This window comes from Staurois parvus, unplaced genomic scaffold (genome assembly GCF_062004578.1).
Source record: "Staurois parvus isolate SC_StPar_1 unplaced genomic scaffold, SC_StPar_1.0 ptg000090l, whole genome shotgun sequence".
In the NCBI taxonomy this organism is placed as follows: domain Eukaryota; kingdom Metazoa; phylum Chordata; class Amphibia; order Anura; family Ranidae; genus Staurois; species Staurois parvus.
This window is the reverse complement of record NW_028317886.1, coordinates 4,900,992-4,927,362: the sequence shown is the minus strand read 5'-3', so window position 1 is coordinate 4,927,362 and position 26,371 is coordinate 4,900,992. Positions and strand designations below refer to the sequence as shown.

The 26,371-nt window shown below is 40.5% G+C and overlaps 2 protein-coding genes across 9 annotated transcripts in view; one reads left to right on the top strand and one right to left on the bottom strand.

Moving 5' to 3' along the window:
• NPY1R (neuropeptide Y receptor Y1) overlaps positions 1–7,789 on the bottom strand; it is a 112,737-nt gene extending 104,948 nt beyond the window's left edge. The window contains exons 1-2 of one of the 4 annotated variants that reach the window (XM_089670371.1): positions 7,191–7,789; positions 4,775–4,849 (exon numbers count right to left, since the gene is read on the bottom strand). The gene's annotated coding sequence lies outside the window, so the exon portion shown is untranslated. Of the gene's footprint in view, positions 1–4,774; positions 4,850–5,479; positions 5,577–7,190 lie in introns of those variants that run through there. The other 3 variants (XM_089670373.1, XM_089670370.1, XM_089670374.1) reach the window with 3 other exon arrangements.
• Positions 7,790–10,781: 2,992 nt separating this feature from the next.
• Positions 10,782–26,371, top strand: part of NPY5R (neuropeptide Y receptor Y5) — a 166,373-nt gene continuing 150,783 nt past the window's right edge. For 3 of the 5 annotated variants that reach the window (XR_016311758.1, XM_089670367.1, XM_089670366.1), the window contains exon 1: positions 13,168–13,393. The gene's annotated coding sequence lies outside the window, so the exon portion shown is untranslated. The other 2 variants (XM_089670369.1, XM_089670368.1) reach the window with 2 other exon arrangements.

The following is a 26,371-nucleotide window of genomic DNA, read 5'->3' as shown; positions in this document are numbered from 1 at the left end:
AAAATTGATAGTTCACTTACCTTTCTTCCCTGATTCCTACTGAGGACCCTCATCTTTCTCCTGACTAGTGAACCTTGCTGACAGTCTTTGACCTACTGAGTATTGCATTCTATATTGAGTTTCCAATTTTTTTAACTAAATATCATACAGTTAGGGTCTGCTTCTACTTTAAGAGGAAGGGAGCTGATAAAAGAAGAAGGTCAACTAAAATCCAGAGGCATTACATTAACTCAAAGTCCATCCATTATGTTAGCAGTTAGCATTGTTAACATGTTCTAAAATCCTAAATCCAGCCAAAATACAAAACAGAAAAATCATCACAAGTGATATAACCTACAGTCAGTAAGATGTGTCCCTTGTGTTGATGTCTCTTCTTTTAGTTGAAATCCCCCTCTGTCTACCCCCACCTGGCTGCTGTAATCTTCAGGTTGATAAAACTAAGAGGCTGTCACAGGCTCTCATCAAGAGAGCCTGACCATGCTCACCCTTTCCACCCAGCTGCTCCACTCACAAAAGCCATACTACAGTTTTAGAAGGTCAGTGGTTGCAACAGAAGCTCTAAGGACAATAAATTCACACTGAAAGACAGCTACTGTAAAAAATAAAATGCTGATTACTGCACAAAAAGCAAGGGGAATCTGGGATTAGAAATGATCCTAAAGACTTCTCTTGTGCCCATGATATCAACTCTTCTGGAGATTTCACAGTAATCAGTGTCAACATCAACAACTGTTTCTCAAACTCTTAATGATACAGAACTGGAACTGCTTTAATTTTTGATGCAAACAAATTTTCTATGTTTAACACGCATGAAAAACCTCCCTAATGGGGTTTACATCTTACACCCAGGCCCCATGGCAGCTGCGTGTGCTGCTATGGGTATAGTTATAACCAAAATATGTATCAATTCTACGTATATTTTTTGTAAGTGGTTTTAGCGGTCCTCTTTTTACCTGTTTTGTACACTCCCCATTCTGTGCATGATGGGCAATATATTACTTCAATGGGATCAGAAGTAGAAGAGTGACAACATTTTGAAACCTCCTCCAATTCCCGATGACCACCATGCCAATATCCAGGTAACATTAGAACCCATTCGTAAACTGCCAAAGTTCCAAAATCAATTTCATTTGCCAGTTTCTAGCCACACTTAGGAAAGATTTGTATGTTACAAATTATAATACATCATAATGCATATTTGCTAGGCATTTGATTTGCTCTGCCATGCAAGGCAAGTGTGTATAGCACCATAATGAAAATAATTAATTTATGTAGCACTGGAAATTAATTTTTCTAGAGGACTGGAAGATTGGAAATGATTATTCCAAGAAGACCTATGCAGAGTGATCAAAGCAAGTAAAATGTAATTGGACTTTCCCTTTCAAGTACAAGAGTTGTTAGATTCTTTGCAGCAGGGAACAAATTTTACATGCACTCGCTCGGAAAAGTAAGTGACATAAAATAGGCTATGATATTGCACAAGTTTTTGGTTCTTTTCTGAACCTCTATCTCACTGTCAGCTGAACAAATGTTAGCAATCTAAATTGGCAGGTGTGTGTGTGTCCACTGTGACCATCATTTCCATCAAAATCTTCTGCTGGAAGCCTTTATAATCTCTTTACCGTTTAATCTAAAACATCTATACTATCCAACCTCCTGCTGCTTTAGAGAAGTGAATGATCTGTACAGTGCAAACACGGGAATGTGGAAAAGCCTGGCTTTTTAATGAATGATTCATTCTGTTTTAATGGGAGAGACAAAAAGGATGCAGAGAAACCACCATTTAATTGTTCATTGGCCGACAATGTGTTGGGAGTGTTGGTGAAATACGAATTGAGAGAAAATGATAGTTTTATTTTACAGCTATATACTTAGCTATGTGTTCAATACAGAATATTAACAGGTTTCTTCTTAGAAGGTATTCTTACCTCCGTTTGCCCTCTGTTTGTACTACAGGTAGAAGATATTTATACTGTTGGTATAAATATATATATATATATATATATATGGGGTTTTTTTTTATTTATTTTGGAAAGAAAGGCAGAAAGCACACTTGGATAAACTGTAGTGCCCGCACAGGCAACAGCTCAACAATCCCACAATCCATATAGGATAAATGAAGGCTGCAGCACAAAGTTCTTCTTTAATGAGTAAATTGAATTTGTCACAATAATTCATCAAACTGGTTAGTAATTCTTAACCTGACTTCCATTTGTAGCACAAGAATAAAGAACCCTCTCTGCCCATGTGTAAAAGAGCAAAGGGGGGTGCAGAGGATGCCCACAGCTGTGCTAGTCTGGCGGCATCCATGCCTGAAGCCTGTGCCCGCCCTGTAGCCTGCACTCTCCACTCTTCTACTGAAGTAAGCTGATCCTGCTTTTCTGCAGCAGCTGTTCTTTATCAGCTATTCTCTATAATGACAGGGATTTTGGAGTGGGAGGAGAGCTCTGAACTGGGGGAGAGGGGTGATCTGGAGGGAAAGCGGAAGTAATTTTTGGTTGTTAAGTGGCCAGAGCGATATGCACTCCTGAATTTTGTACTCTGTGTGCAGGGCACTCCTGAACCCTGCACTCTGTTAGTAGCACATTCCTGAACTCTACGCTCTGAACCTAACGAGCAGTCCTGAACCCTGCACTCTGTGTGTAGTCCTCTCCCGAACACTGCACTTTATAAGCAGCACACTTCTGCACTCTGTAAATAGTGCATACATGAACCCTGCACTCTGTATGTGGTACACTCCTGAAGTCTGCACTCTTTACATAGTACATTCCTGAACTCTGCACTCTGTATGTAGTGCACTCCTGAACTCTGCACTCTGTAAGCAGTGCACTCCTGAACCCTGCACACTGTAAACAGCCCACTTCAGGATCCCTGAACTCTGTCTGTAGTGTACTCCTGAACCCTGCAATACGTACAGTGGGGATCGAAAGTTTGGGCACCCCAGCTAAAAATTTGTATTAATGTGCATAAAGAAGCCAAGAAAAGATGGAAAAATCTACAAAAGGCATCAAATTACAGATTAGACATTCATATAATATGTCAACAAAAGTTAGATTTTATTTCCATCATTTACACTTTCAAAATAACAGAAAACAAAAAAATGGCGTCTGCAAAAGTTTGGGCACCCTGCAGAGTTAATATCTTGTACTGCCCCCTTTGGCAAGTATCACAGCTTGTAAACGCTTTTTGTAGCCAGCCAAGAGTCTTTCAATTCTTGTTTGAGGTATCTTTGCCCATTCTTCCTTACAAAAGTCTTCCAGTTCTTTGAGATTTCTGGGCTGTCTGTCACGCACTGCTCTTTTAAGGTCTATCCATAGATTTTCAATAATATTATTATTATTATTAATACAAATTTTTAGCTGGGGTGCCCAAACTTTCGATCCCCACTGTACGTAGTGCACTCCTGAACCCTGTAATCTGTAAGCAGCACACTCCTGAACCCTGAACTCTTGACCTGGTATCAAACTTTTGCAGTCCCTATACAAGGGGTCTGAAGTGTAAGAGGAAGAATCAATATAAAAAACAGTTGGTTCAAGTGCTGAAAGGGACCATGTTATTGGAAGTGCAAGCAAAGTGACTGAGAGATGAGCTCATCACTGTGCTGCTTCTCCTTGTACTATCCAATCACAGGCTGAGGTGGGTGCAGAATGACCTGGACTCTGAAGAAATGGATTCAGTGAAGCTGGCCATCAGACCGAGGACTTTTAATGGGAGAAAACATTGCTGCAAATTAATTGTCTGCATTGAAGATAAATATTGCAGCAAAAGCTATTTCTTTTAATGGGGTATTCATTGTTATCCTAATTTTGGCTAGATTTCTATTTTAAATTTAAATTTACTTAGAATAGCTAGTTTAACTCTGGGTATATTGGTCATATAATGTCATGTTTCTGGTGTAGTAGTCAAATAATGTCATAGTCGATGTTTGCTGGGCAGATGATGCTATGACTAATATTTGGCAGGTACATAATGTCATGGCTGAATTTTAATGGTCAGATCATATTGTTATTGGAGTATGATGGGCAGATTAAGTTGTGGCTGAGTTATGATGGCCACATGATGTTGTAGTTCATATATGCTGAACAGAGTATGCCATGGAAGAAGTATACTGGGCAGATTATTCTGTGGCCAGGGTGTATTGAGCAGATGATATGCATGATTTATACTGGAAAGATTATGTTGTATTAAAGGTATGATGGACAGATTATCCTCTGGTCAAGCTATAATGGGCTGATTAGGCTGAAGTTGAGGTATACTGTGCAGATTTGCTTGCTGTCTGAGTAAACCGGGCATGCTGTGGTTCAGGTATGAAGGTGTGAGTATATAATGGTTGAGGTATGCCGGGCAGGTTATTCTATTGTTCAGGTATGCTGGGTGGATTTTGCTTTGGTTGAGGTATGGTGGGCATATTATTCCATAGCTATGATATATTGGACAGGTTATACTGTGGCTTGAGCAAAGACGATTTCATATATTTAACCTAGAATAGCTTAACAAAACAGAAATCTCATATACATTCTGTCCTCCCATATAGTGCACATTTACAAAACAGACTGTATCAGTAATGTATCAGTAAATATTAAGTTGGTATAGTGAAAGGTACTTCCCTATCGACTCCTTCAGGCTCACAGTGGGTAACAGGAGATTCCCAATGAAAGAAGAAATTCTGGTATTAAAAAAAGGCTATCTACAATACTGCTAGTTATTAAATTCATAAGCAACCACAACACTGTTACCATAAATTAACAAATAATCTGGGCTTTAAATTGCTTACTTTTGGGAGGTGGGTCATAAGAAACAACAGGCTACCTTTCACAAAACGGTGGGTTTGCTCAACCCATTTTTCACACTGAAAAATACCAAAAATGAATATAAAATGTGTGACTGATAAGTGGATAATATGTTAAAAAAAATTAAATAGCTTGCAAATTAACCATTCAGTTGTAACCTAGCTTGGTTACCATTCAGCTCCAAATACACAACAGCTACTAGTAACTAAGTGCATACTACTCATTTAAAATACACACTAATACAACATAGAAACGTCAATTAGCTCTAAAACAGATTGGTCAAAGCATAAGATTACCCTAAGCAAGTTCAATGAAATGTTTGAATGTTTAGCTGTCACAGATTGGCTGTCCCACAGTTTGCCTGTCCCACAGATGTTGGAAGCACATTTTTCCACTAGGGGCGCTGTTTTATTAGTGATTTAATTCATTGCAGCTCCCTTTAATACCATAGATACATGAGATTAGAAGCTACAAAACCTGCAGTAAGTAAAGCTATAAAGAATGTAAACAAATAGCAAAGTATATCCTATTCATAACTGAATATGGATACATTTCTTTTTAAAGTGACATACATAACAGCAAGACAATGTGCAAATTTAATTTACATATTTTTTTTTTTTTTTTATGGAACAGGAGATAGCCAGTCTGCCTAAATATTTAGTAATGGTAATATACAAAACATCACTTACGTTCCAAGATTTATCTAGGCTCCCTCTTCCCAATTAAATTTTATTTTAAAGTAAATTATATCTTTCCTTTTCAGACTGGGAGGCTGGGAACATATCTACATGTCAAAAGCAACATAATGTATAAGGTGACTGTAAACAACTGGAATCTCTGTGTAAACTTTCTATTGAAATAGGTACAGACAGCAAATTAAATGGAGGCAATGTAATTCAATTATGCTTGACTCTACTTAGCAAAAAATATTTAATTCTATTAGGACCCATTTCACCCAATACTAGCAGCTCTCTATCATTTATCCATATGAACTAATAAAAATGGAGGGATTATTAAACAGCCTTGTCCTCAATTACATCATTCACAATAAGAGCAAAAGAACAAATGTGTTAAGTGGGTAGCTTGTAAATTGAGAAGTTTAAACTAGAATGGAATGATCACATGGAAATGGAAAGAAAAAATAAAACATGCATATAAACTACCAAAGTTGATTTGCATGTTAGCTTATATAAAAATGTATAAACTGGCTGAGCCAAAAAAGATCTATAGCGAATAAAAAGCTTCCTGGATAATGTCAGCATAACCACATTACCATGTGCAGAGCTATACTGTCATTATGCTTACATGTATGTACAGTATATTAATATATATATATATATATATATATATATATATATATATATACATACGTGGACATTTTTTTCAAAGTAACTTCTGTCTTTGATAGTACATAGCCACCTGCTAAGGTTGGTCATCATGAGTAGCAATGCAAAGTGACATTGAGTATAAATTCTTATAAATTCTGTTACTACATTATGTTTACGAAAAAAAATGCCATAGACCCCTTTTGTCACCACAATCTTATCTTATATCGGACAACAGGATGAAGTGTTCACCTTACACAATATGCAATCTGATTGTACAATCTCCTTTAGCTCTACTAACAAGTATGTAATGTAAGAGTCTCTATGGTTAGATACAAATTGCCTGAACAGGTCAGGTAGCTACGCAGATTACTTAGGTTTTTTTTAAATCTAAATATGATTGTATAAAATTGTATGATTGTATAAAATGGTATGGTCAGTGTTTAATGTGTATGGTGAACCTGAAGAGGAGAGTCACTAGTCCAATCTGAACTTAGTTCAGCTACTTAAACTGTAAAGATAAATGATTTGTTAAGCAAGTCATCCTAGTTGGGAGGATTCTTGAAAATTAATGTCAATGCATGGTGTACAAGAATGCTCACTTAAGAGCCCCTAAGAGTGAACAGGTGAGAAGGTTTCAGTAAGTCATTATATAACAGATGGTAAGCAGAGTGTGCAGCTCACAGCTTAGGTGGAAATTAAGAAGCACTATATATATATATATATATATATATATATATATATATATATATATATTAGCAATTGCTTGGATATCTGTAGTAAAACAAGCAAATTGTGACTATCATATGAAGGCTAAAGCAAATCACCAAGAAACCTAGAAATATGCTTACATCTGCAGATGTTAGAATTCAGCAGCAGAGCACATCGCTTTCTGTAATATGGATTTTCCTGCCTACTGCAGTGAGTATGCTCAGCAAGGGGAGCAGTTAACTGGCACACGTCTACTGTCTTTTAGCTCTAACCTGATGCTTTTACATACTACATGCCAAATCTAGAGTTCCAAATCTACAAATGCAAGATCACAATAAAAAAAATAAAACAAAATGTACTATACCTTTCTATGAATTCTGCATCTTCCTCCTGCACATGGAAATGGATAAAGAATGTAGAGACAGAAAAGGGGAAGGGGGCATAGCTCCAGTTTTTTTTTTTTTATTCTTTGCTTGAGACTGTAAAGATTGTAGAAGATTCAGCGACGCCCCCTGAGCTGTCAGCTCCACCTTACTCTCACATCACATGCTAATCTGCAAAGCTTCACATCTTGCAATGCTGGCTACAAACCCCATCACCTTCACATTACCCATCTGGGGGTGTGTTGCTTAGTAATCCTGAGAGAAATGCAATTAGATAGAAAACCACAGGAAGAAAAAAAAAGGCTGCTTGAGCTGACAACAGCTTTGAAGTGTGTGGAAGTTTGGATTGCCAAGCTGGATATAGGTCCCTGTAGTATGTTTGCAGGTCACTGCCACCTGGTGGACACATGCAATTATTGTTTTCACCTCGGATGACAGCGATTTAAAAGTCAGGAGCTGCTCTGACCAGCGATCTTGTAACAAGTGGTAATGTTTTATATAGCTTCATTCTGTGCTGGGCTCTATATGCACCTGTGGTTACAGCATCTGCTATGCAATGTAGTGACTGGCAATCCATAGTCATCTGAGTTCAGATCTAAACAGGAAAAGGTTATGAACAGAATGTTGTCCACAGGTCTGACAACACATTCATACTGGAGAATGATGTCCATAAATCTGACAACACATTCATACTGGAGAATGATGTCCATATGTCTGAAAACACATTCATACTGCAGAATAATGGTCATAGGTCTGACAACACATTCATACTGGAGAATGATGCCCATAGTTGTGACAACACATTCATACTGGAGAATGATGCCCATAGTTGTGGCAACACATTCATACTGGAGAATGATGCCCATAGTTGTGACAACACATTCATACTGGAGAATGATGTCCATAGGTCTGACAACACATTCATGCTGGAGAATGATGCCCATAGATGTGACAACACACTCAATACTGGAGAATGATGCCCATAGATGTGACAACACATTTATACTGGAGAATGAGGTCCATAGGTCTGACAACACATTCACACTGCAGAATGATGCCCATAGGTCTGCCAACACATTCACACTTCAGAATGATGCCGATAGGTCTGCCAACACATTCACACTGGAGAATGAGGCCCATAGGTCTGACCACACATTCCATTCACACTGGAGAATGATGTCCATAGTTGTGACAACACATTCATACTGGAGAATGATGTCCATAGGTCTGAAAACACATTCATACTGCAGAATAATGGTCATAGGTCTGACAACACATTCATACTGGACAATGATGCCCATAGATGTGACAACACACTCAATACTGGAGAATGATGCCCATAGGTGTGACAACACATTCACACTGGAGAATGATGCCCATAGGTCTGACAACACATTCACACTGCAGAGTGATGCCCATAGGTCTGCCAACACATTCACACTGAAGAATGAGGCCCATAGGTCTGCCAACACATTCACACTGCAGAATGATGCCCATAGGTCTGACAACACATTCACACTACAGAATGAGGCCCATAGGTCTGCCAACACATTCACACTGGAGAATGAGGCCCATAGGTCTGACAACACATTCACACTGCAGAATGATGCCCATAGATCTGCCAACACATTCACACTGGAGAATGATGCCCATACTTGTGACAACACATTCATACAGGAGAATGATGTCCATAGGTCTGCCAACACATTCACACTGGAGAATGAGGTCCATGGGCCTGACAACACATTCACACTGCAGAATGGTGTCTATAGGTCTGCCAACACATTCACACTGGAGAATGAGGCCCATAGGTCTGACAACACATTCACACTGCAGAATGATGCCCATAGGTCTGACAATACATTCACACTACAGAATGATGCCCATAGGTCTGCCAACACATTCACACTGGAGAATGAGGCCCATAGGTCTGACAACACATTCACACTGGAGAATGATGCCCATAGTTGTGACAACACATTCATACTGGAGAATGATGTCCATAGGTCTGACAACACATTCACACTGGAGAATGATGCTCATAGATGTGATAACACACTGAATACTGGAGAATGATGCCCATAAGTGTGACAACACATTCAATACTGGAGAATGAGGTCCATAGGCCTGACAACACATTCACACTGCAGAATGGTGTCTATAGGTCTGCCAACACATTCACACTGGAGAATGAGGCCCTTAGATGTGACAACACACTCAATACTAGAGAATGATGCCCATAGGTCTGACAATGCATTCATACTGCAGAATGAGGTCCATAGGTCTGACAACACATTCACACTAGAGAATGAGGTCCATAGGTCTGACAACACATTCACACTAGAGAATGATGTACATAGGTCTGACAACTCATTCACACTGGAGAATGATGTCCATAGGTCTGACAACTCATTCACACTGGTGAATGATGTCCATAGGTGTGACAATACATTTAATACTGGAGAATAATGTCTATAGGTCTGACAATACATTCACACTGAAAAATGATGCCTATAGGTGTGACAACACATTCCATACTGGAGAATGATGTCCATACATCTGACAACACATAAACACTGGAGAATGATGTCCAGAGGTCTGACAACACATTCATATTGCAGAATGATGTCCATACATCTGACAACACATTCATATTGCAGCATGATGTACATACATCTGACAACACATTCATACTACAAAATGATGTCCATGCATCTGAGAACACACTCATATTGCAGAATGATGGTCCATACATCTGACAACACATTCATACTGCGGAATGATGTCCATACATCTGACAACACATTCATATTGCGGAATGATGGTCCATGTATCTGGCAACACATTCATATTGCGGAATGATGGTCCATACATCTGACAACACATTCATATTGCGGAATGATGGTCCATACATCTGACAACACATTCATATTGCGGAATGATGGTCCATACATCTGACAACACATTCATGCTGGAATAGGTGAGGAGCAGTGATAAGATCTCAGCCCAGCCGGGTTATTTCCCTTCAGCACCTTGGACAGCGCTGCCCATTGCAGTGTATAGATATCACGATGAGCTGATAACACGCCTCTCCTATCATTGCCGGACCATCATCATCTGTCAGCTAATGATCTTCTTCAGATCCTATTCTCTCTCTTCTGAAAACCCTCTGCCTAGTCTACTAGATAATTACTGCTCAATCACCCATTTCCATGAAAGCAACAATTAAACCACAGATGTCTGTACCAAAGGAGAAACAATCTTATCTCACCCCTAAATCTCTGCAAACTATTCTGCAGAATCTAATGAAACTATTGATCTGCATGATAATCGATCTCTTTTTATACTTACTTATTGCAGTATGTTCTGTTCAATGTTCTTATATTAAAGCAACACGTCTGCCAAGGAACATTCCTATTATCCACAAGTATGCACACATCGTCAAGAATGAGGTTTTTTTTTTAATAGAAGACAATATTTGGACATGAATTCCAGGAATCTCGAAGTATGATTGCCAATTTTCCTTATTCCTCCCTCTCTAGTCTCATAGCAGAGCCCATCCATCAAATGATTAGAAGCTGTCAGAATCATTTGAGGAGAAGAATAAGGATGAGCTGCACGTTATTTACTCAGTTCTAAAAACAAGTAAGTGAGGATGTGAGAGTAGATTCATTGTCGGATCTACACCCAAAACCTTCCACACAATAGCAATGCCATGCTTGCCTCTGTGCTGCCAGGCATGCCATATCTTAATCTGAAGCAGCCTTTTACAGCCAGGGTGGGAGTATGCTTTCTGCTGGGAGATGATGCCACTCGAGGAAGCCCCTTGAAATTCATTACACACACACACATATATGTCCAAAGAATATTGCAGATAGAACTTATAGAAATATATATATATATTTCTATAATACTCCCACCCTATATATATATAGGGTGGGAGTATACTCTCTGCTGGGGAATGATGCCACTCAATTCATTACAGATATATATATTTGTGTGTGTGTGTGTGTGTGTTTTATACATATTTATGTGTGTGTGTATATATATTTATATGTATACTATATCAACAATCCAAAGAACTTTGAAGATAGAATATATAGATAGATAGATAGATAGAGAGAGAGAGAGAGAGAGAGAGAGAGAGAGAGAGAGAGAGAGAGAGGGGGGGGGGTAGAGAGAGAATGAGAGGGGGGAGAGAGTGAGATATAGGGAGGGAGAGAGGGGAGAGAGAGGGGGGGGTAGAGAGAGGATGAGAGTGTGGGGGAGAGAATGAGAGGGGGTGAGAGAGGGGGAGAGATAGAGGGGGGAGAGAGAGAGAGAGAGAGAGAGAGAGGGGGGGGGTGAAGAGAGATGGGGGAATGAGAGGGAGAGAGACAATGACAGTGAGAGAGAATGAGAGGGGGGTGAGAGAGAGAGAGTGAGAGAGAATGAGAGAGGGAGAGAGCATAACAGAGAGAGATGAGAGGGAGAGGGAGGAGGGGAATACGAGAGACAGTGTGAGAGAGACAATGAGAGAGAGAGAGAGGAAGAGAGAGAGATAATTGAGAGAGAGGGAGAGAGGATGAGAGAGAGATGAATGAGAGAGAGGAGGAGAGGATGATAGAGAGAGTGAGAGGGGGTAGAGAATGAGAGGGGGAGAGGGGGGGGGGTTGAGAGAGAGATACAATGAGAGAGAGAGAGAGAGAGAGAGAGAGAGAGAGATGGGGGTGGAGAGAGATGGGGGTGGAGAGAGAGATGGGGGAATGAGAGGGGGAGAGAGAGGGAATAAGAGAGACAATGAGAGTGAGAGAGAATGAGAGGGGGGTTAGAGAGAGAGAGAGAGAGAGACGGGGGAGAGAGAGGGGGGGGGTGAATGAGAGAGAGAGAGAGAGGATGAGAGAGGGGGGGTGAGAAGGGGAGAGAATGAGAGGGGGGAGAGGGGGGATTGAGAGAGTGAGATACAATGAGAATGAGAGAGAATGAGAGAGAGCGAGAGAGAATGAGAGAGACAGACAGACAGGCAGAAAGGCAGAGGCAGAGAGATGAATGTGAGGGGGGTGAGAGAGAGAGAGAGAGAGAGAGAGAGAGAGAATGACAGAGAGAGAGGGAGAGAATGAGAGGGGGTGAGAGGGGGGAGAGGGGGAATAAGAGAGACAATGAGAGAGGGGGAAAGAGAATGAGAGAGAGAGAGAGAGAGAGAGAGAGAGAGGGGGGGGGGAGAGGGAGAGAGATACAATGAGAGTGAGAGAGAATGACAGAGAACGAGAGAGAATGAGAGAGAGAGAGACAGACAGACAGAGACAGGGGCAGAGAGATGAATGTGAGGGAGGGGAGAGAGAGAGGGGGGGGGATAAGAGAGACAATGAGAGAGAGGGAAAGAGAATGGGGGGAGAGAGGGGGGTACAATGAGAGTGAGAGAGAATGAGAGAGAGGGGAGAGAGACAGACAGACAGACAGACAGAGGCAGAGAGATGAATGTGAGGGGGGTGAGAGAGAGAGAGAGAGAGAGAGAGAGAGAGAGAGAGGGAGGGGGGGTGCGAGAGAGGGAGAGAGAGACCTGCTATGCTATCTGATCCTAATTATCGGTCGGTGATATTTGCAGGCTCGCGATCATTTGTATGGTTTACATTGAAACAAGCTGTCTCTGTCTGCAAGTTTCCAGCTGATAACAATGAATACATGTGTCCACCAGGTGGCAGCGACCCTCACACATACTACAGGGACCTTATACAGCGCTTGGCAATTCAAAGTTCCCCACTCTCCAAAGCTGCTGCCTGCTGAAGCCGTATGTCCCTGTATACGTCCCGGTATACGTCCTTGTATACGTCCCTGTGTATATCCCCGTGTATATCCCTGTGTGTGTCCCCGTGTGTGTCCCTGTGTGTCCCCCCCGTGTATGTTCCTTGTGCATGTCCCCGTGCTTTGAGATGTGACAGCCGGACTGATAAGCAGCACACCTCCAGCAGGTACTGTGGAAGTCATGGGGTTGATGCATGCTGGATGAGTTGGCATAGCAGACAGTCTGATGTTAATGTGAGGTGGAGTTGAGCTTTAAGGGGCGTGTCTTCATCATCTACAATCTTTTCAGTGTCAGTGACAGAAATAACTGGAGCTATGCCCCATCCTCTCTGTCTTCATCCACATGTATTGTCCATCTCTCAGTCCTGTTTGCACAAGGAGCTGTAAGTGACATCTAAGCAAGGTATAGTAACATTTCATTGATGTGTTTTTCTCCTTTTCTGATGTTGACCTTACTGCTTATAACTCTCCCCCACTGTATGGAAAGACATGTCTCCACCTTGCTGACTTCTTGTAGACAGGTAAATGAAATGTCTCTAGGACAGAGGTATGTTTCTAGGTGTACTTGCCTTAGGATTCCTTGTCACAGCAATGCGTTGACTGAATCATATACCTAGAGGAGGTATAATGGGACTGGGTGTTGTGTTTACTTCTTATATTTACATAACAGCATCATGTTCTCAGTATTATGTCCAAGGGATCTTGTAATCTGCACTTTTGTCTGTGCAGGATTAGTATACATTAGAGGCAAATATTGGCTTTTGGCGATCCATGTTTGGCCAGCAGGCACCCATGTACTTATTTAATAAAGGAATATGTATAACCCAAGTCTGTGCTCCTTTCAAACAGCCAATCAGGTTTATGGAAAGTTAAAAATACATCCAGGTTTCTAAAGTGAGCCCAGTCTGGGGTCTATCTTACTCCTTTAAACTGTCCATGTATATCAGAGGACTGTAAGGTTTACAGGCATTATATGACCTCTGAAAGATCTTTCTGAACAACAACAAGCTCCAATCAGGTTTATTTCAGGTGTGTGTGTGTGTGTGTGGGGGGGGGGGTAACCTCAGACACATCTGGTTTTGTCTTGGGGTAAACCCAAACTGTCAGACAAAAACATCTGGAACTGATTGCTATTTCCCTGCACATTGGTCAGCCAGGGGTACCTAGTGCAATTCACAGAACTATCGTAAGGTATAAAATGAAGATGTATACATGTCATAATTATACCTAACAATCTAACACTGCCAGATAATTAGATGTAATTCAAATGTTTCAGAAACAATGGTATTTAAAAGTGCTATGATTATGTTAACATTGCAAGGATTATGCAACATTTTGTAGTATCTTTCTCTGTTTCAAAGAAAAAGATGTTTGGTTTACCATGTTTTTTTCCAGACTGATTCCTGAATGGGAGGGTATGTGGTCATTATAACTACCTGGCATGCTGTTCTAATGGAGAAAGCTGCAGTGTCTGCATCCCTTTAAAAGTTAGTAATCTGTAGGGCTCAATTACATTTGCAGTTGTGTGTGTGTGGGGTGGGGGGAAAAAGCACATGGTTGATCTACATTTTTATCACCCCCCCCCCCTTAAGCTGCAAGGGCAATGAACAGGGGTGTGCAACTGCAACGCATTGCTGCTGCGTCAAGAATCAACCCCCCTGTTGCTTTCAGAGGGCAACATTGCCTGCCAAATGTCATTCATTCAAGTGAATTTTAAGGGTTAAAACAGGAGGTGAGGAGGTAACATACATAACGTCTCCTCCCTGATTAACTGCCTCTGAAGAGCAATCCACTGCAGACCATTCTTCAGAGGCTAACACTCAAACTAACCCTTGCGAAAAATATAATTCCTATTGCAGGGACTTGCTTACAGCTTACATCTTTACGTCTTAGCAAAGACATTTGAGAAAATTAGTAAGTCAATCACACAAGCAGGAAAAGCCTTTTCTGGGGGCATTCTGTATACCATTGTGTTCAGAACACCTACAGTTTGCCATATTGAATTGAATTGCAGCAACTTCAGATTGAAATGAAAAGGTAATTTTTAATAACACTAAAGAACAAAATGACTTGTGTAGCAATTTTATATTTTATATTATTTTTTATTTATGAAAGTGGAGTTCTCCTTTACAAAAGAACATATTTAGATGTCAAAGTTTTACTTAGTTGTAATAGTTTTATTCCTCCAAAATTTTTAGTTGATATAACCTCCTGTGAGTGAGCTTAAAGTAGTATTAAAACCCAAAGCCAACTTTTTTTTTATTGCAGCTTACGTATTATTAGATGTAATGGCTGCATTCTTTTTCTTTTTCTTTTTTAGGCTTACCTTCACTTATTTTTAATCATTTTTTTCAACAGGACAGAATGTTAGAGGATTAAAACAAAACACTAATGGGGGTGCTTACAATGATTTGCTATTATTAATTGATGTATAACTTTTATCCCAAAAGGAAAAAACTGTTGCTGTAACTGCTTATAAAGTGTAACCTGAAGTTCAGCTTTAATTTGTTAGTGTATCTAAACCAGTTAGTGCATCTAACACGGCCCTCCCGGCAGAATGACAATGCTGCTGTCCAAAGGTGTCTGTGTTGCTCCTTCAACCAGAGTGGAGGCAAGCTAATACATGAGGTGTGTTACTGGCCAGATTGCCAGCTGAGAAATGAGGGGAAAAAAAAGAAAACGAATGCAGTCACCACATCTAATGATTGGTAAGCTGAAATATATTACATTTTTTGGTTTTGAGTTTAATATCGTTTTAAGACCAGTTCCCTCCAATTAAACTAAAATCTCTCCACGTTGCCTAGGGTGACTTTAGCAGTAACCACTTCAGTTATCATAAAGATCCAAAAATTAGTTTGTCTAAATTAAGCTCCCTGCCTGTTGTATTTTACAGCATCAAAAATACAGCTGAAGCAGTGCTGGAACTGTCAACTACTTATTAATTCTTGTAGAGTGCACACAACTCATCTCAGAGAGCTTTCGGAGGAATGATGTGGTTCCAGGGAACAAAATAGGCATCTTTGCAAACATCATGCATCACAGCCATCAGGCATATTTAATGAGGCAGGCAAGGAGCAGGAAGGATGTGCAACATCAAGTAACCCATATCATATACTGTATATATGTAAAAACAGGCTTCAATATCTGTGCTTTGGAAATACAGTGGTACATCAATAGGCCACTACATTTTATCTGAACCTCAGCTTGTCAGTATGTCTGCAAAATGTGAACTATTTTAAAAAGTCACATAAAGGAAAGAATTTAGAATGTGCAAGACTAGCAACTGCAAAGCAATAGAGTAGTAAGAGCATTATGCATAACACAGCAGTACAGCAGTGTATATTATGCTTATAATACGTTTAAATAATTATAAAAATGTCTGAACCCTATTACCATTCGAAACTAAAAACCTCAAACATTAGGTTTTGTCCCATTTTGCTACTGTATTTGTACATTGACATATACAGGCAGTCCCCAGGTTACAAACATGATACGGTCTGTAGATTTGTTTTTGAGTTGAATTTGTATGTAAGTTAGAACAGGTACATTTTTTAACTGCTTCCCCGTCACCCTATAGCATAAATATTGCTACAGGGCGGTAGGGCTGGGCAAAATCATGCATATATATACGTGATTTCACATTTCCGGGTAGGGGGCTAGCATGCGCACCGCCCTACCAGCGCCACCATTGGTGGCTACGACTGTCAATCGCTGGGTCCCAGCCGGAGATTCCCTGCCGGCACCCAGCACCCGGCGATTGCCGAAGAACACTGACAGGGGAGAGGTCTGTATGTAAACAATACAGATCTCTCCCCCTGTCAGTTCCAGCATGCTGCTTTGTTTTGCTCTGCTTAGCAGAGCAATACAAAGCAGCATGCTTACACAGTAAATCACACACAGCACACATAGTAAAACAGCACACAGTTAACCCTTTGCTCGCCCCAGATGTTAACCCCTTCCTGGCCAGTAGCATTAGTACAGTGTCAGTGCTTTTTATTAGCACTTATCACTGTATTAGTGTCACTGGGAATGTCAGTGACAGTTAGTCAGTGGCAGTTAGCATTAGTATGCTCACCGCAGTCCCACAGTCCCACTATAAGTTGCTGATCACTGCCATTACTAGTATAAAAGAAATTTAAAATTCCAGTATATATACTGCCATTTGTAGACACTATAACTTTCACACAAACCAATTAATTTACACGTGTTGGGATTTTTTTTAGCAAAGACATGTAGCAGAATGCATTTTGGCCTAAATTTATGATGAAATTTGATTTTTAAATTTTTTATTGGACATTTTTATTAGCAAAAAGTCAAAAATATTGTGTTTTTTGTTCAAAATTGTTGGCCTTTTTTTGTTTATAGTGCACAAAATAAAAAGCGCAGAGACAATCAAATACCAACAAAAGAAAGCTCTATTTGTGGGGAAAAAAATGACATGAATTTCATTTGGGTGCAGCGTTTCATGACCATACAATTGTCAGTTAAAATAGCACAGTGCCGTACTACAAAAAATGGCCTTTCAGGAAGGGGGATAAATCCTCTGGAGGGCACGTGGTTAAGTGTAGCTGCAGCTAAAAAAATAAATTTTAAGGTTTTAAATAGCATAGGGAAGGGTTAACACCCCTGTAATGTTTGTTTTGCAGTCTGTGCCCCTGTTCAGATTTCATCTCTCTGTGACAATTGAATTTTGAAAAATTTGGGTTGTCCTGGAAACAAGGATTGATAATAAACCTTCAGTGGATACACTTTTTGCCCATGATAACTCTTACAGGAATTAATATCCCTTCCTAGGGTTAGATTTTCTCTCACTTCTTGTTTCTCCCTCTGTTTGCAAGTAGCTCGGATGTTCGTAACACGGGATCTGCCGGTATTTTTCTTGAACTTAGTTTATTGTCTATGAAAAATGAAGGAAAATGGCAATCATTCTTCATAGTGCAACCAGAATTCTACTAGCAGTGGGTTCCTGAATGTTAGCTCCAACGCCAGCTAGTTTTTCAACTACTTAAATGCTAAATATCTTACCCTTCAGTCCTATGATCTGGCAGTAATAGTGTGTACAGTATAAGACATACCTCACTTTGCTGTACTCCATGCTCATACAAAACTCAGCCTCCAGCAAACCACAGTCAGAGCCATTTGTGAAATGTCAGAGTCAGGTGTCAGGGTGGCTGACTGGCCTGGTATGGTGGGGGATGCCAATACAGCCTTGATATCAAATGATTAATGGCAGCCTTACATATTGGGAGATGCCATCAAAGCCTTAAAAGCAAGTGGCTGGTGGCAACCTGGAGTATTGGGTGATGCCCACAAAGCCTTGTTATCAAGTGGTAAATGGCAGCCTGGTATAGCGAAAAATGCCAACTAATCTTTAAAATCAAGTGGCTGGTGGCAGCCTGGCATGTTGGGTGATGCCCACACAGCCTTGATATCAAGTGTTGGGTGGTAGCCTGGTATATTGGAAATTCCCACAAAGTGTTAAAATCAAGTTTCTGGTGGCAACTTGACATATTGAGTGGTGCCCACAAAGTTTCGGTATCAATATTGTCCATCAATCTCTACCAAAACTGAGGATGGAGCATGGGAATTTTAGGAATTTGGGACATTTTGGATAAACAAAAAGGCATTGATTGGAGACTTTGCAGCATGAAGCTTATTCAACTGTAGAGTTTTATTAACCTATGATAAGACATTTTAAAGTGGTTCTAGAGGTAAGGATTATTTTTGTCTTAATGTATTCTATATAATAAAGTGTTACTAACCCAGGACCCTGCATTCACTATATCTGGTCTCCCACTGTACACAGAACATGGAAATGCAAATATTTTAGTAAATATAAACTGCTAAATACCTTTTCTCATCTGTAGTTAGAGCAGTCTTGTGACTTCTTTCATTGTCCAGCTGAGCACTGGTTAAAGCTTGCAGGAGGAATTTTCATTCTGCTCTGACTGTCCTATGAGGCTGACCCTCTGCTTGGAGAGTACTGATTGGTCCTATGCTGATCACATGCACCCTCCCAAAGAAAAAAAACCTCTCTAGCAATACAGACTAAACTGAGCATGTGCAGAGTGACTCCCATAGCTCTGTACTATCAGCAGATGGATTAGGGACAGTAGAAGAAGGGGAGAATCATGTGGACGATTAACCCCTTAGATTCAACAGTGAGCATAACAAGCATGCTGTACTGCATATGCAAACTGACTTTACTGTTGTACATTTAGTAACACTTTAAGGCACAGAAACCTTCTCTGTGCAGCCACCCACCCTTATACTTACCTGAGTGCAATCTTGATCCAGCACTGTGAGTGAGAACAGCGTCTTTCTTGACTCTTTAACTCATCACTGGACAGAGAGGCAGCAGTGGGAGCCATTTAGTTTTGCTGTCGATCACAGCCACTGAGGAGGGAGTGGGGGTGGGGCAAAGATGCTTTCTGTGTGTCATTGGATACACAGAGCCTGGCTTCGGATCAAGCACACATAAGTGCCCTCATAGCAAGCTGCTTGCTATAGGGGCACACAGCAGGGGAGAGGAGTCAGGATTGTCAATGAGGGACAAAAAAGAGGATCAAGGCTGCTCTGTGCAAAATTATTGCACAGAGCAGGTAGTATGACATATTTTTTATTTAACATCAATAAATCTATGGGAACCACTTTATGGGGCCATGAGACAAAAAGAGGGGGAGGGGTGGAGCAAAAGAGGAGGAGGCTGAGTAAGAAAATCTGACATTTGAGAAATGACTGACTGTGGTTTGATGGATTAATAATGGAGTTAGCCATAGTTTCCCAGATATCTGACTGAAGTTTGAAGGTAGATGATAGAGTTTTGTATGAGGAACATGACGTAAACTGATGTATGTCTGAAAAGGTACAACAGACAATAACTAATGGGAGTGGTTTACAAGCAAAGTATTCTTAGAGAAGCAAATCAACTTTCCAGGGTAAAGCAATTTTTTTTTCTGGATTTGGTTTAGAAATATGGATGTGGAAATATGCAGCAGGAGATAGAGAAAATGAGGCAGTGTATGCTTGAATGTTTTCAAAAATTTCTCAAGAAAAAAAAACACTTTTTAAGGCAGACGAGTACTTTGGTTGCAGAGACTATGTTTGCTAGCTATCTTTTAGAATTAGGAGACATAATTATTACCCTATATTCCCCTGGGGCCCAACCTGAAGCCTAGAATGACTTGTAATAGTTAAATGGTTTGGTTTATTTTTTTTTACAAAGTTTCTTACCATCTTCTTTGCTACCTATACCCCTTTCTCCTTTACTCTAATAGATCTTGATGTAACAAATATCTAATTTGGCACCAGTAAGCTTTAAAGCTCTGCATGCATTGGTTTGTAAAAGGACTGCAATGGCAGTGATCTTTAGCAATCTTATGAAACATGTAACCTTAAAAAAGAGGTAAAGCCAAAGCTATTTTGGCCATACTTCTCCTAAAGATCACACAAGTGCAGTTGTTCTGCAATCCTGTGACCCATTTTCAAACATCAGTGGGCTCAAGCTCGCTGTCGGCTGACAGTCCACCTGCTGTTACAATCGGGATCCACCCAGATGCCTGGACCGGCAGCTGGCTCAGCCTCTCTGTAAACTGCTGGGAGACTAAGCCAGCCACTCCCACCACCTCTACTGCTTGACGCTCCAGTGAGTGATGGAGGGGCAGAGCAGAGAGCAGTGAATGACAGTCACTGGCTCTCTGCTCAGTGAAGACTGAGAATTGAGAATGATCAGTGGTCTTTGATCACTCAGTTCTCAGTCTTAGAAGCAATGGGGGACAGATGCAGCATCAGATCGATGCTGCATCCACCTTGTTCTGTTGTTGAGTGCTGCCTTTTGTTGATTTCAGGGGCAACTCTCAAGGACCTGTTTATCAGGCATGTTGAAAATCACAGCTATAGCTTGTCTCAGCGAGGCAGCAACAGTAACTACTGAAAGCAACTCTGTTGCCAAAGGAGATAACTAATACTTAACTGTCTCAATGCCCATTCCTCTGGTTTTTGCTCTTTTGCAGAGCTTCACCAGGCAACAAATATTTAGCATGTGACACAACATGGTGTGGCTTCTGTCTGCATATTCTGCTGTATGGTGTGGTTCTGCCTGCTGATCACTATGTCATTGGAAACTAAACATCTTCTGGTCAGTATGGCTCAGGACACTAAACACTAGATTACCTTCTTCAAATCTGTACATACCTTGTCTATTGGTGCAAGTAACTGATTGGGGTATTTAAATATTACATTATAGCATAGATGTTTTTCACAATTAAAAAAAAGCATAAGAGCTTAATAGACCTGGGTTTTCTAGCCATATGCACCCCCTGGACCTCTCCCACCTAGCCATATGTAAACTACACCCCCCCCCCCGTCCCGCTATAGCAACACTACCTTTCCTGCCCATATCCAGCAGGCAGATGCAAGAAAATCCTCTACCCTCCATTCCACAGCAGCCACATTTGTACTACCTCTCACTGCTTTTCTTGCAGACGCACCTCCATGTCCTCAGGAAGAACAGCAGATTATGTACCCTCTGGCTGGAGGGTGTAGTGACACCAGTGTGCAGGAGCATTATAGCAAAGTGCTAACTGTTGGGATTTATTAAGATTGGCAGGTAGATGTTCTGTTGCAGGGCACCTTTGAGTAAATGTACTGTCTGTCACAGGTCCCTGCTACCAGCAGCATAGGTGGGCAACATATACTGGGGGTGGATAACGCTTGAAGTTGTGATGTACCGGCAATATTTCCTACTAGATCTAAGGCAGGTAAGCATGCAAACATGCATGTAAAGATGGACAGATGTAATATGCATCAGCTAAATGATGCCCCAGGACTAGAGGACACTGCCTAATGGCAAATTCATCTCTAAATTTACAGGACATATATACGCTCCGCAGAGGTTGAATGTATAATTGCAACTTTTCCATATTTTCTACTTCCAGGATTTTGAGATTTCTCCCTAATTAATTCTTTTATAAAATTTTTATATCAATGTTACATTTAGTGTCTACTATCTGTTCTTATTATAATTTATTCTAAAGAGGAATTTGGTACAGGGATTTTTGCCTTGCAGTTCTTGAAGACATAATCATGATACAGAAAAAGAAAGCATATTCAGTAACAGCGACATACTGTACCTGGAAGTTATTAAACATTTCTGACATTTAAAGATGTCTAATTTCATATGCATGATATACTGTACTTCTTTCATGTTACAAAAGTAGACATAACTGTGGCAGTATGCCAACGTGACAGTAACAGTGGTGATGTCACAGTAATTAGGTAGTGTACGACTTAATGATCATACCTTTAGAAAGAATAAACCATTAGATGCATACATCTTTCAACATGATGGTAAACATATGCGTTATGCAGAACACTTGTTTGATCTTTATGGCTGTTCTTTCAGGAACTTTCAGGAGTATTAATGTGTAAATTTATATCAACTGTCCAGAATGCTAAAGCTATTGCGTTTGACTGTTTACAACAAGTATAGGAATCCTTCTGCAAAATCCTACATTTTCTGGCAAGCTATCTTTATCAAAGTGCATATAAATGCAAACCCAGTATGTTTTGCACCATGACTTCATGCAATTCTTAAGCAATGTTTTTGTGAACCTGTTGCAAAGAACCTGCCAGTAACAGAACATTTTATTGCAAGCAGGCTGATAATGCTAAGCCACTGTTTTGTGATTATCAGAAATGTTGTGTGCCCGCCATGTGTAGTTCTTCAGTTCACCTTCGAGTGGCCCATATGGATCTATCAGATAAACAGCCCAATGGCCAGCTGAAGGAACTCATTCAACTGCTTCTTAAAGCGGAACTAAACCCTCCTATCATCCAGGCCTTTTTTAAAACAATCCACTGAGCTGGCCAGAACCAACACTTGAGGGAGTCTATTCCACATTTTCACAGCTCTCACTGTGAAGAAACATTTCTGAATTTGGAGATTACATTTCTTTTAATCAAGACATAAACAGTGCCCCCTTGTACTCTGTGATGACCTCAAGGTGAATAACTCTACATCGAGTTCAGTATATGAACTACTGATGTATTTATACATGTTGATCATATCCCCCCTTAATCTCCTCTTCTCAAGAGAGAATCAGTTCAATTCCTCTAATCTTTCCTCATAGCTGATTTCCTCCATACCTCTTTTCAGTTTGATTGCCCTCCTCTGTACTTTCTCCAGTTTCCCCAAGCTCTTTTTGTGAATTGGTGCCCAAAATTGAACTGCATGTTCCAGATGAGGTTTTACCAGTGATTTGTACAGGGGTAATATGATATCTCTCTCTCTGGAGTCTATACCTCTTTTAATACAAGAGAGGATTTTGCTCGCTTTAGAAACCGCAGCTTGACATTGCATGCCATTATTAAGCTTATGATCTACCAGAACTCCCAGATCCTTCTCCACCATTGATTCCCCCAGTTGTACTCCCCCTAGTATGTATGATGCCTGCATATTCTTAGCTCCCAAGTGCATAACCTTACATTTATCAACATTAAACCTCATTTGCCACATAGTTGTCTAATTAAACAGTGCATTGAGGTCAGCTTGTAAGTTGGAGACATTCTGTACGGACGTTATTCCACTGCAAAGCTTGGTGTCATCTGCAAAGACTAAAATGGTATTTTTAATTCCAGACCCTATATTGTTTATAAATATTCTAAAAAGTAAGGGTCCCAACACTGAACCCCGGGGTACACCACTGACAACCCTAGACCATTCAGAGTATGAATCATTAACCACTACTCTCTGAATACGATCTTTTAGCCAGTTTTCTATCCATTTACATATGGATTTTTCCAAGCCTGTAGACTTTACCTTACACATTAGCCATGTGGGGGGGAACTGTGTCAAACACTTTTGCAAAATCCAAGTATACCAGGTCCACTGCCACCCCTTTGTCCGAGGTTTTGCTTGCCTCCTCATGAAAAGAAATCAGATTTGTTTGACAACCTCTGTCTTTCATGAATCCATGCTGTTTGTTACTTAAAATATTTTTTCCAGCAAGAATTCATCTATGTGGTCTTTTATTAAACGCTCCAGTATCTTCCCAACTATAGAAGTTAAACTAATAGGTCTGTAATTACTTGGTAAAGATTTTTACCCCTTTTTAAATATATGCACCACATTGGCCTTAAGCCAAACCAGTAGTACTATGCCAGCCATTCAAGAGTCCTTAAAAATTAGAAACAATGGCTTTGAAATGACAGAGCTCAATTCTTTAAGGACCCTTGGGTGTATGCCATCCGGTCCAGGTGCTTTATTCATCTTTATTCTGTCTAAATATTTCTGGATCATATCAATTGTGAGCCAATGTGGATCGTCTGGGGCCATGTCAATACCATGCCCATTATGGACAAGAGCTCCCCCGTGATCCTTTGTGTACACAGAGCTAAAGAAGGTTTTTAATAAATTTGCCTTCTCTTTGTCCCCAGTCACCCACTCTAGATTATTTTGTAAAGGCCTACATGCTTGGACCTGACCTTTTTAATATTAATATATGTGAAGAATTTTTTAGGGTTTGTCGTGCTATCTTTTGCAATCTGTTATTCGTTTTCAATTTTTGTGGCCTTTATTTCCATTTTGCATATTCTGTTATATTCTTTGTATTGTTTAAACGATGATAGAGTTCCTTCATTTTATATTTAATAAAAGCTCTTTTCTAATTATTTATAGCTTTATTAACTTTGGCTGTAAGCCACATAGGTTTGATTTTTAGCCTTTTAAACTCTTTGCCCATGGGAATATATTTTGCAGTGTGTTCACATACAATCTTTTTGAAGAACTCCCATTTCTGTGTTGTGTTCATCAATGCTAATATTCCCTCCCAGTCTAAGTTTTGGAGAGCAGCTGTCAGCCTTGGAAAATTAGCTCTCTTAAAGTTGAGTGGTTTTGTTTTTCCCGTATGTGCTTTTTTTTTACTGCTCACAATAAATGAAATCATGTTATAGTCACTGCTACCCAGATGTTTTTTAATGTGGACATTCGTAATAAACTCTGCATGGTTTGAGATTACCAGGTCCAGCAGAGCATCATTCCTTGTTGGGGCCTCTATGAACTGTACCATAAAACTATCCTGTAGTAGGTTTATAAATTTTTACCGTTTAACTGGTCCTGCAGTACTATTACTCCAGCCAATTTCGGGGCAGTTAAAATCCCCCATTATTTTCACTTTCCCAGCCCTTGCAGCCTTTTCGATCTGTGCAAGGAGCTGAGTCTCCACCTCATCATTAACACTGGGAGGCCTATAACAAACTTCAATGATTACCTTTGTAGTAAGCACCCCCATGTGCAGTTCCACCCATAATGTTTCAACCTCATCACACTTTCCATCAACTAGGTCCTCTTTCACACTCTGAGATCACTTCTCACATAGAGGCAGACGCCACCACCTTTCCGTTTTACCCTGTCTCTCCGAAAGAGAACAGAAATATTAATGGCCCAGTCAGGTGAAGAATGAAGCCAAGATTCAGCATTACAAAATACATTATAGTTCTCTTCATGCACCAAAGCTTCCAACTCACCTGTTTTGCTTGGCATACTTCTGGCATTGGTGAACAAACACTTTAGTTCATTGACACCTTGTGCACACGTATTTTGCATATTTTTTTATTTTCATACAAATGGTACCAATTCCAATAGCTGTTTGTAACATGGGAACCTTCTTATCTGCCATAGCCCTCCCCCCATCTTTCCCCATTCCACCCACCAATAAGGACTGACCCCTGTCTGATCTGTCTGCCCCATTATAATCTAATTCTCCCTCTCCCCTCGATCCTAGTTTAAATACTCCTCCAGCCTCCCCATAAACCTCTCTCCCAGCACAGCAGACCCCCTTCCATTTAGGTGCACACCATCTCTAGCATAAAGGTTGCATCCCAATGAAAATGCAGGGTTGCCTTATTATTCTTTTAGTCCTTCGGATTATAGAATCCCCTATTACCATCAACTATCTAAGTCTTCCTGCACTACCCTCACCACCCCTCCCAGATGGCCTGCCCTCCCGGCTGTTAGGGATAGCAGTGACATCCAGGGCTGCCACCCCTGAGCTTGCCACCCCCATATCTTCAACCAACTTGGCAAATTTGTTTGGGTGCTCAAACCCAGGGCTGGCATTTCTTTTCTGTGAGCCCCTACTACTCCCTATCATTACAGTAACCCATCTTCCTACCTAATAATCCTGACTAGCCCCTCCACACGCCACATCAATCTCATTAGATACCTGCACAGAGAGCAGAAGACCCCTTTCAAGGTTGTCAGTTCTGCCCATTGTTGCAACTTGCTTCTCCAGATATCTAATGCGAGCTACCAGAAGGGCAACCCACTCACAGTCGCAGCAGTGTCCATACAGGAGCTGTTGCCCCATTGTTGCATACATGC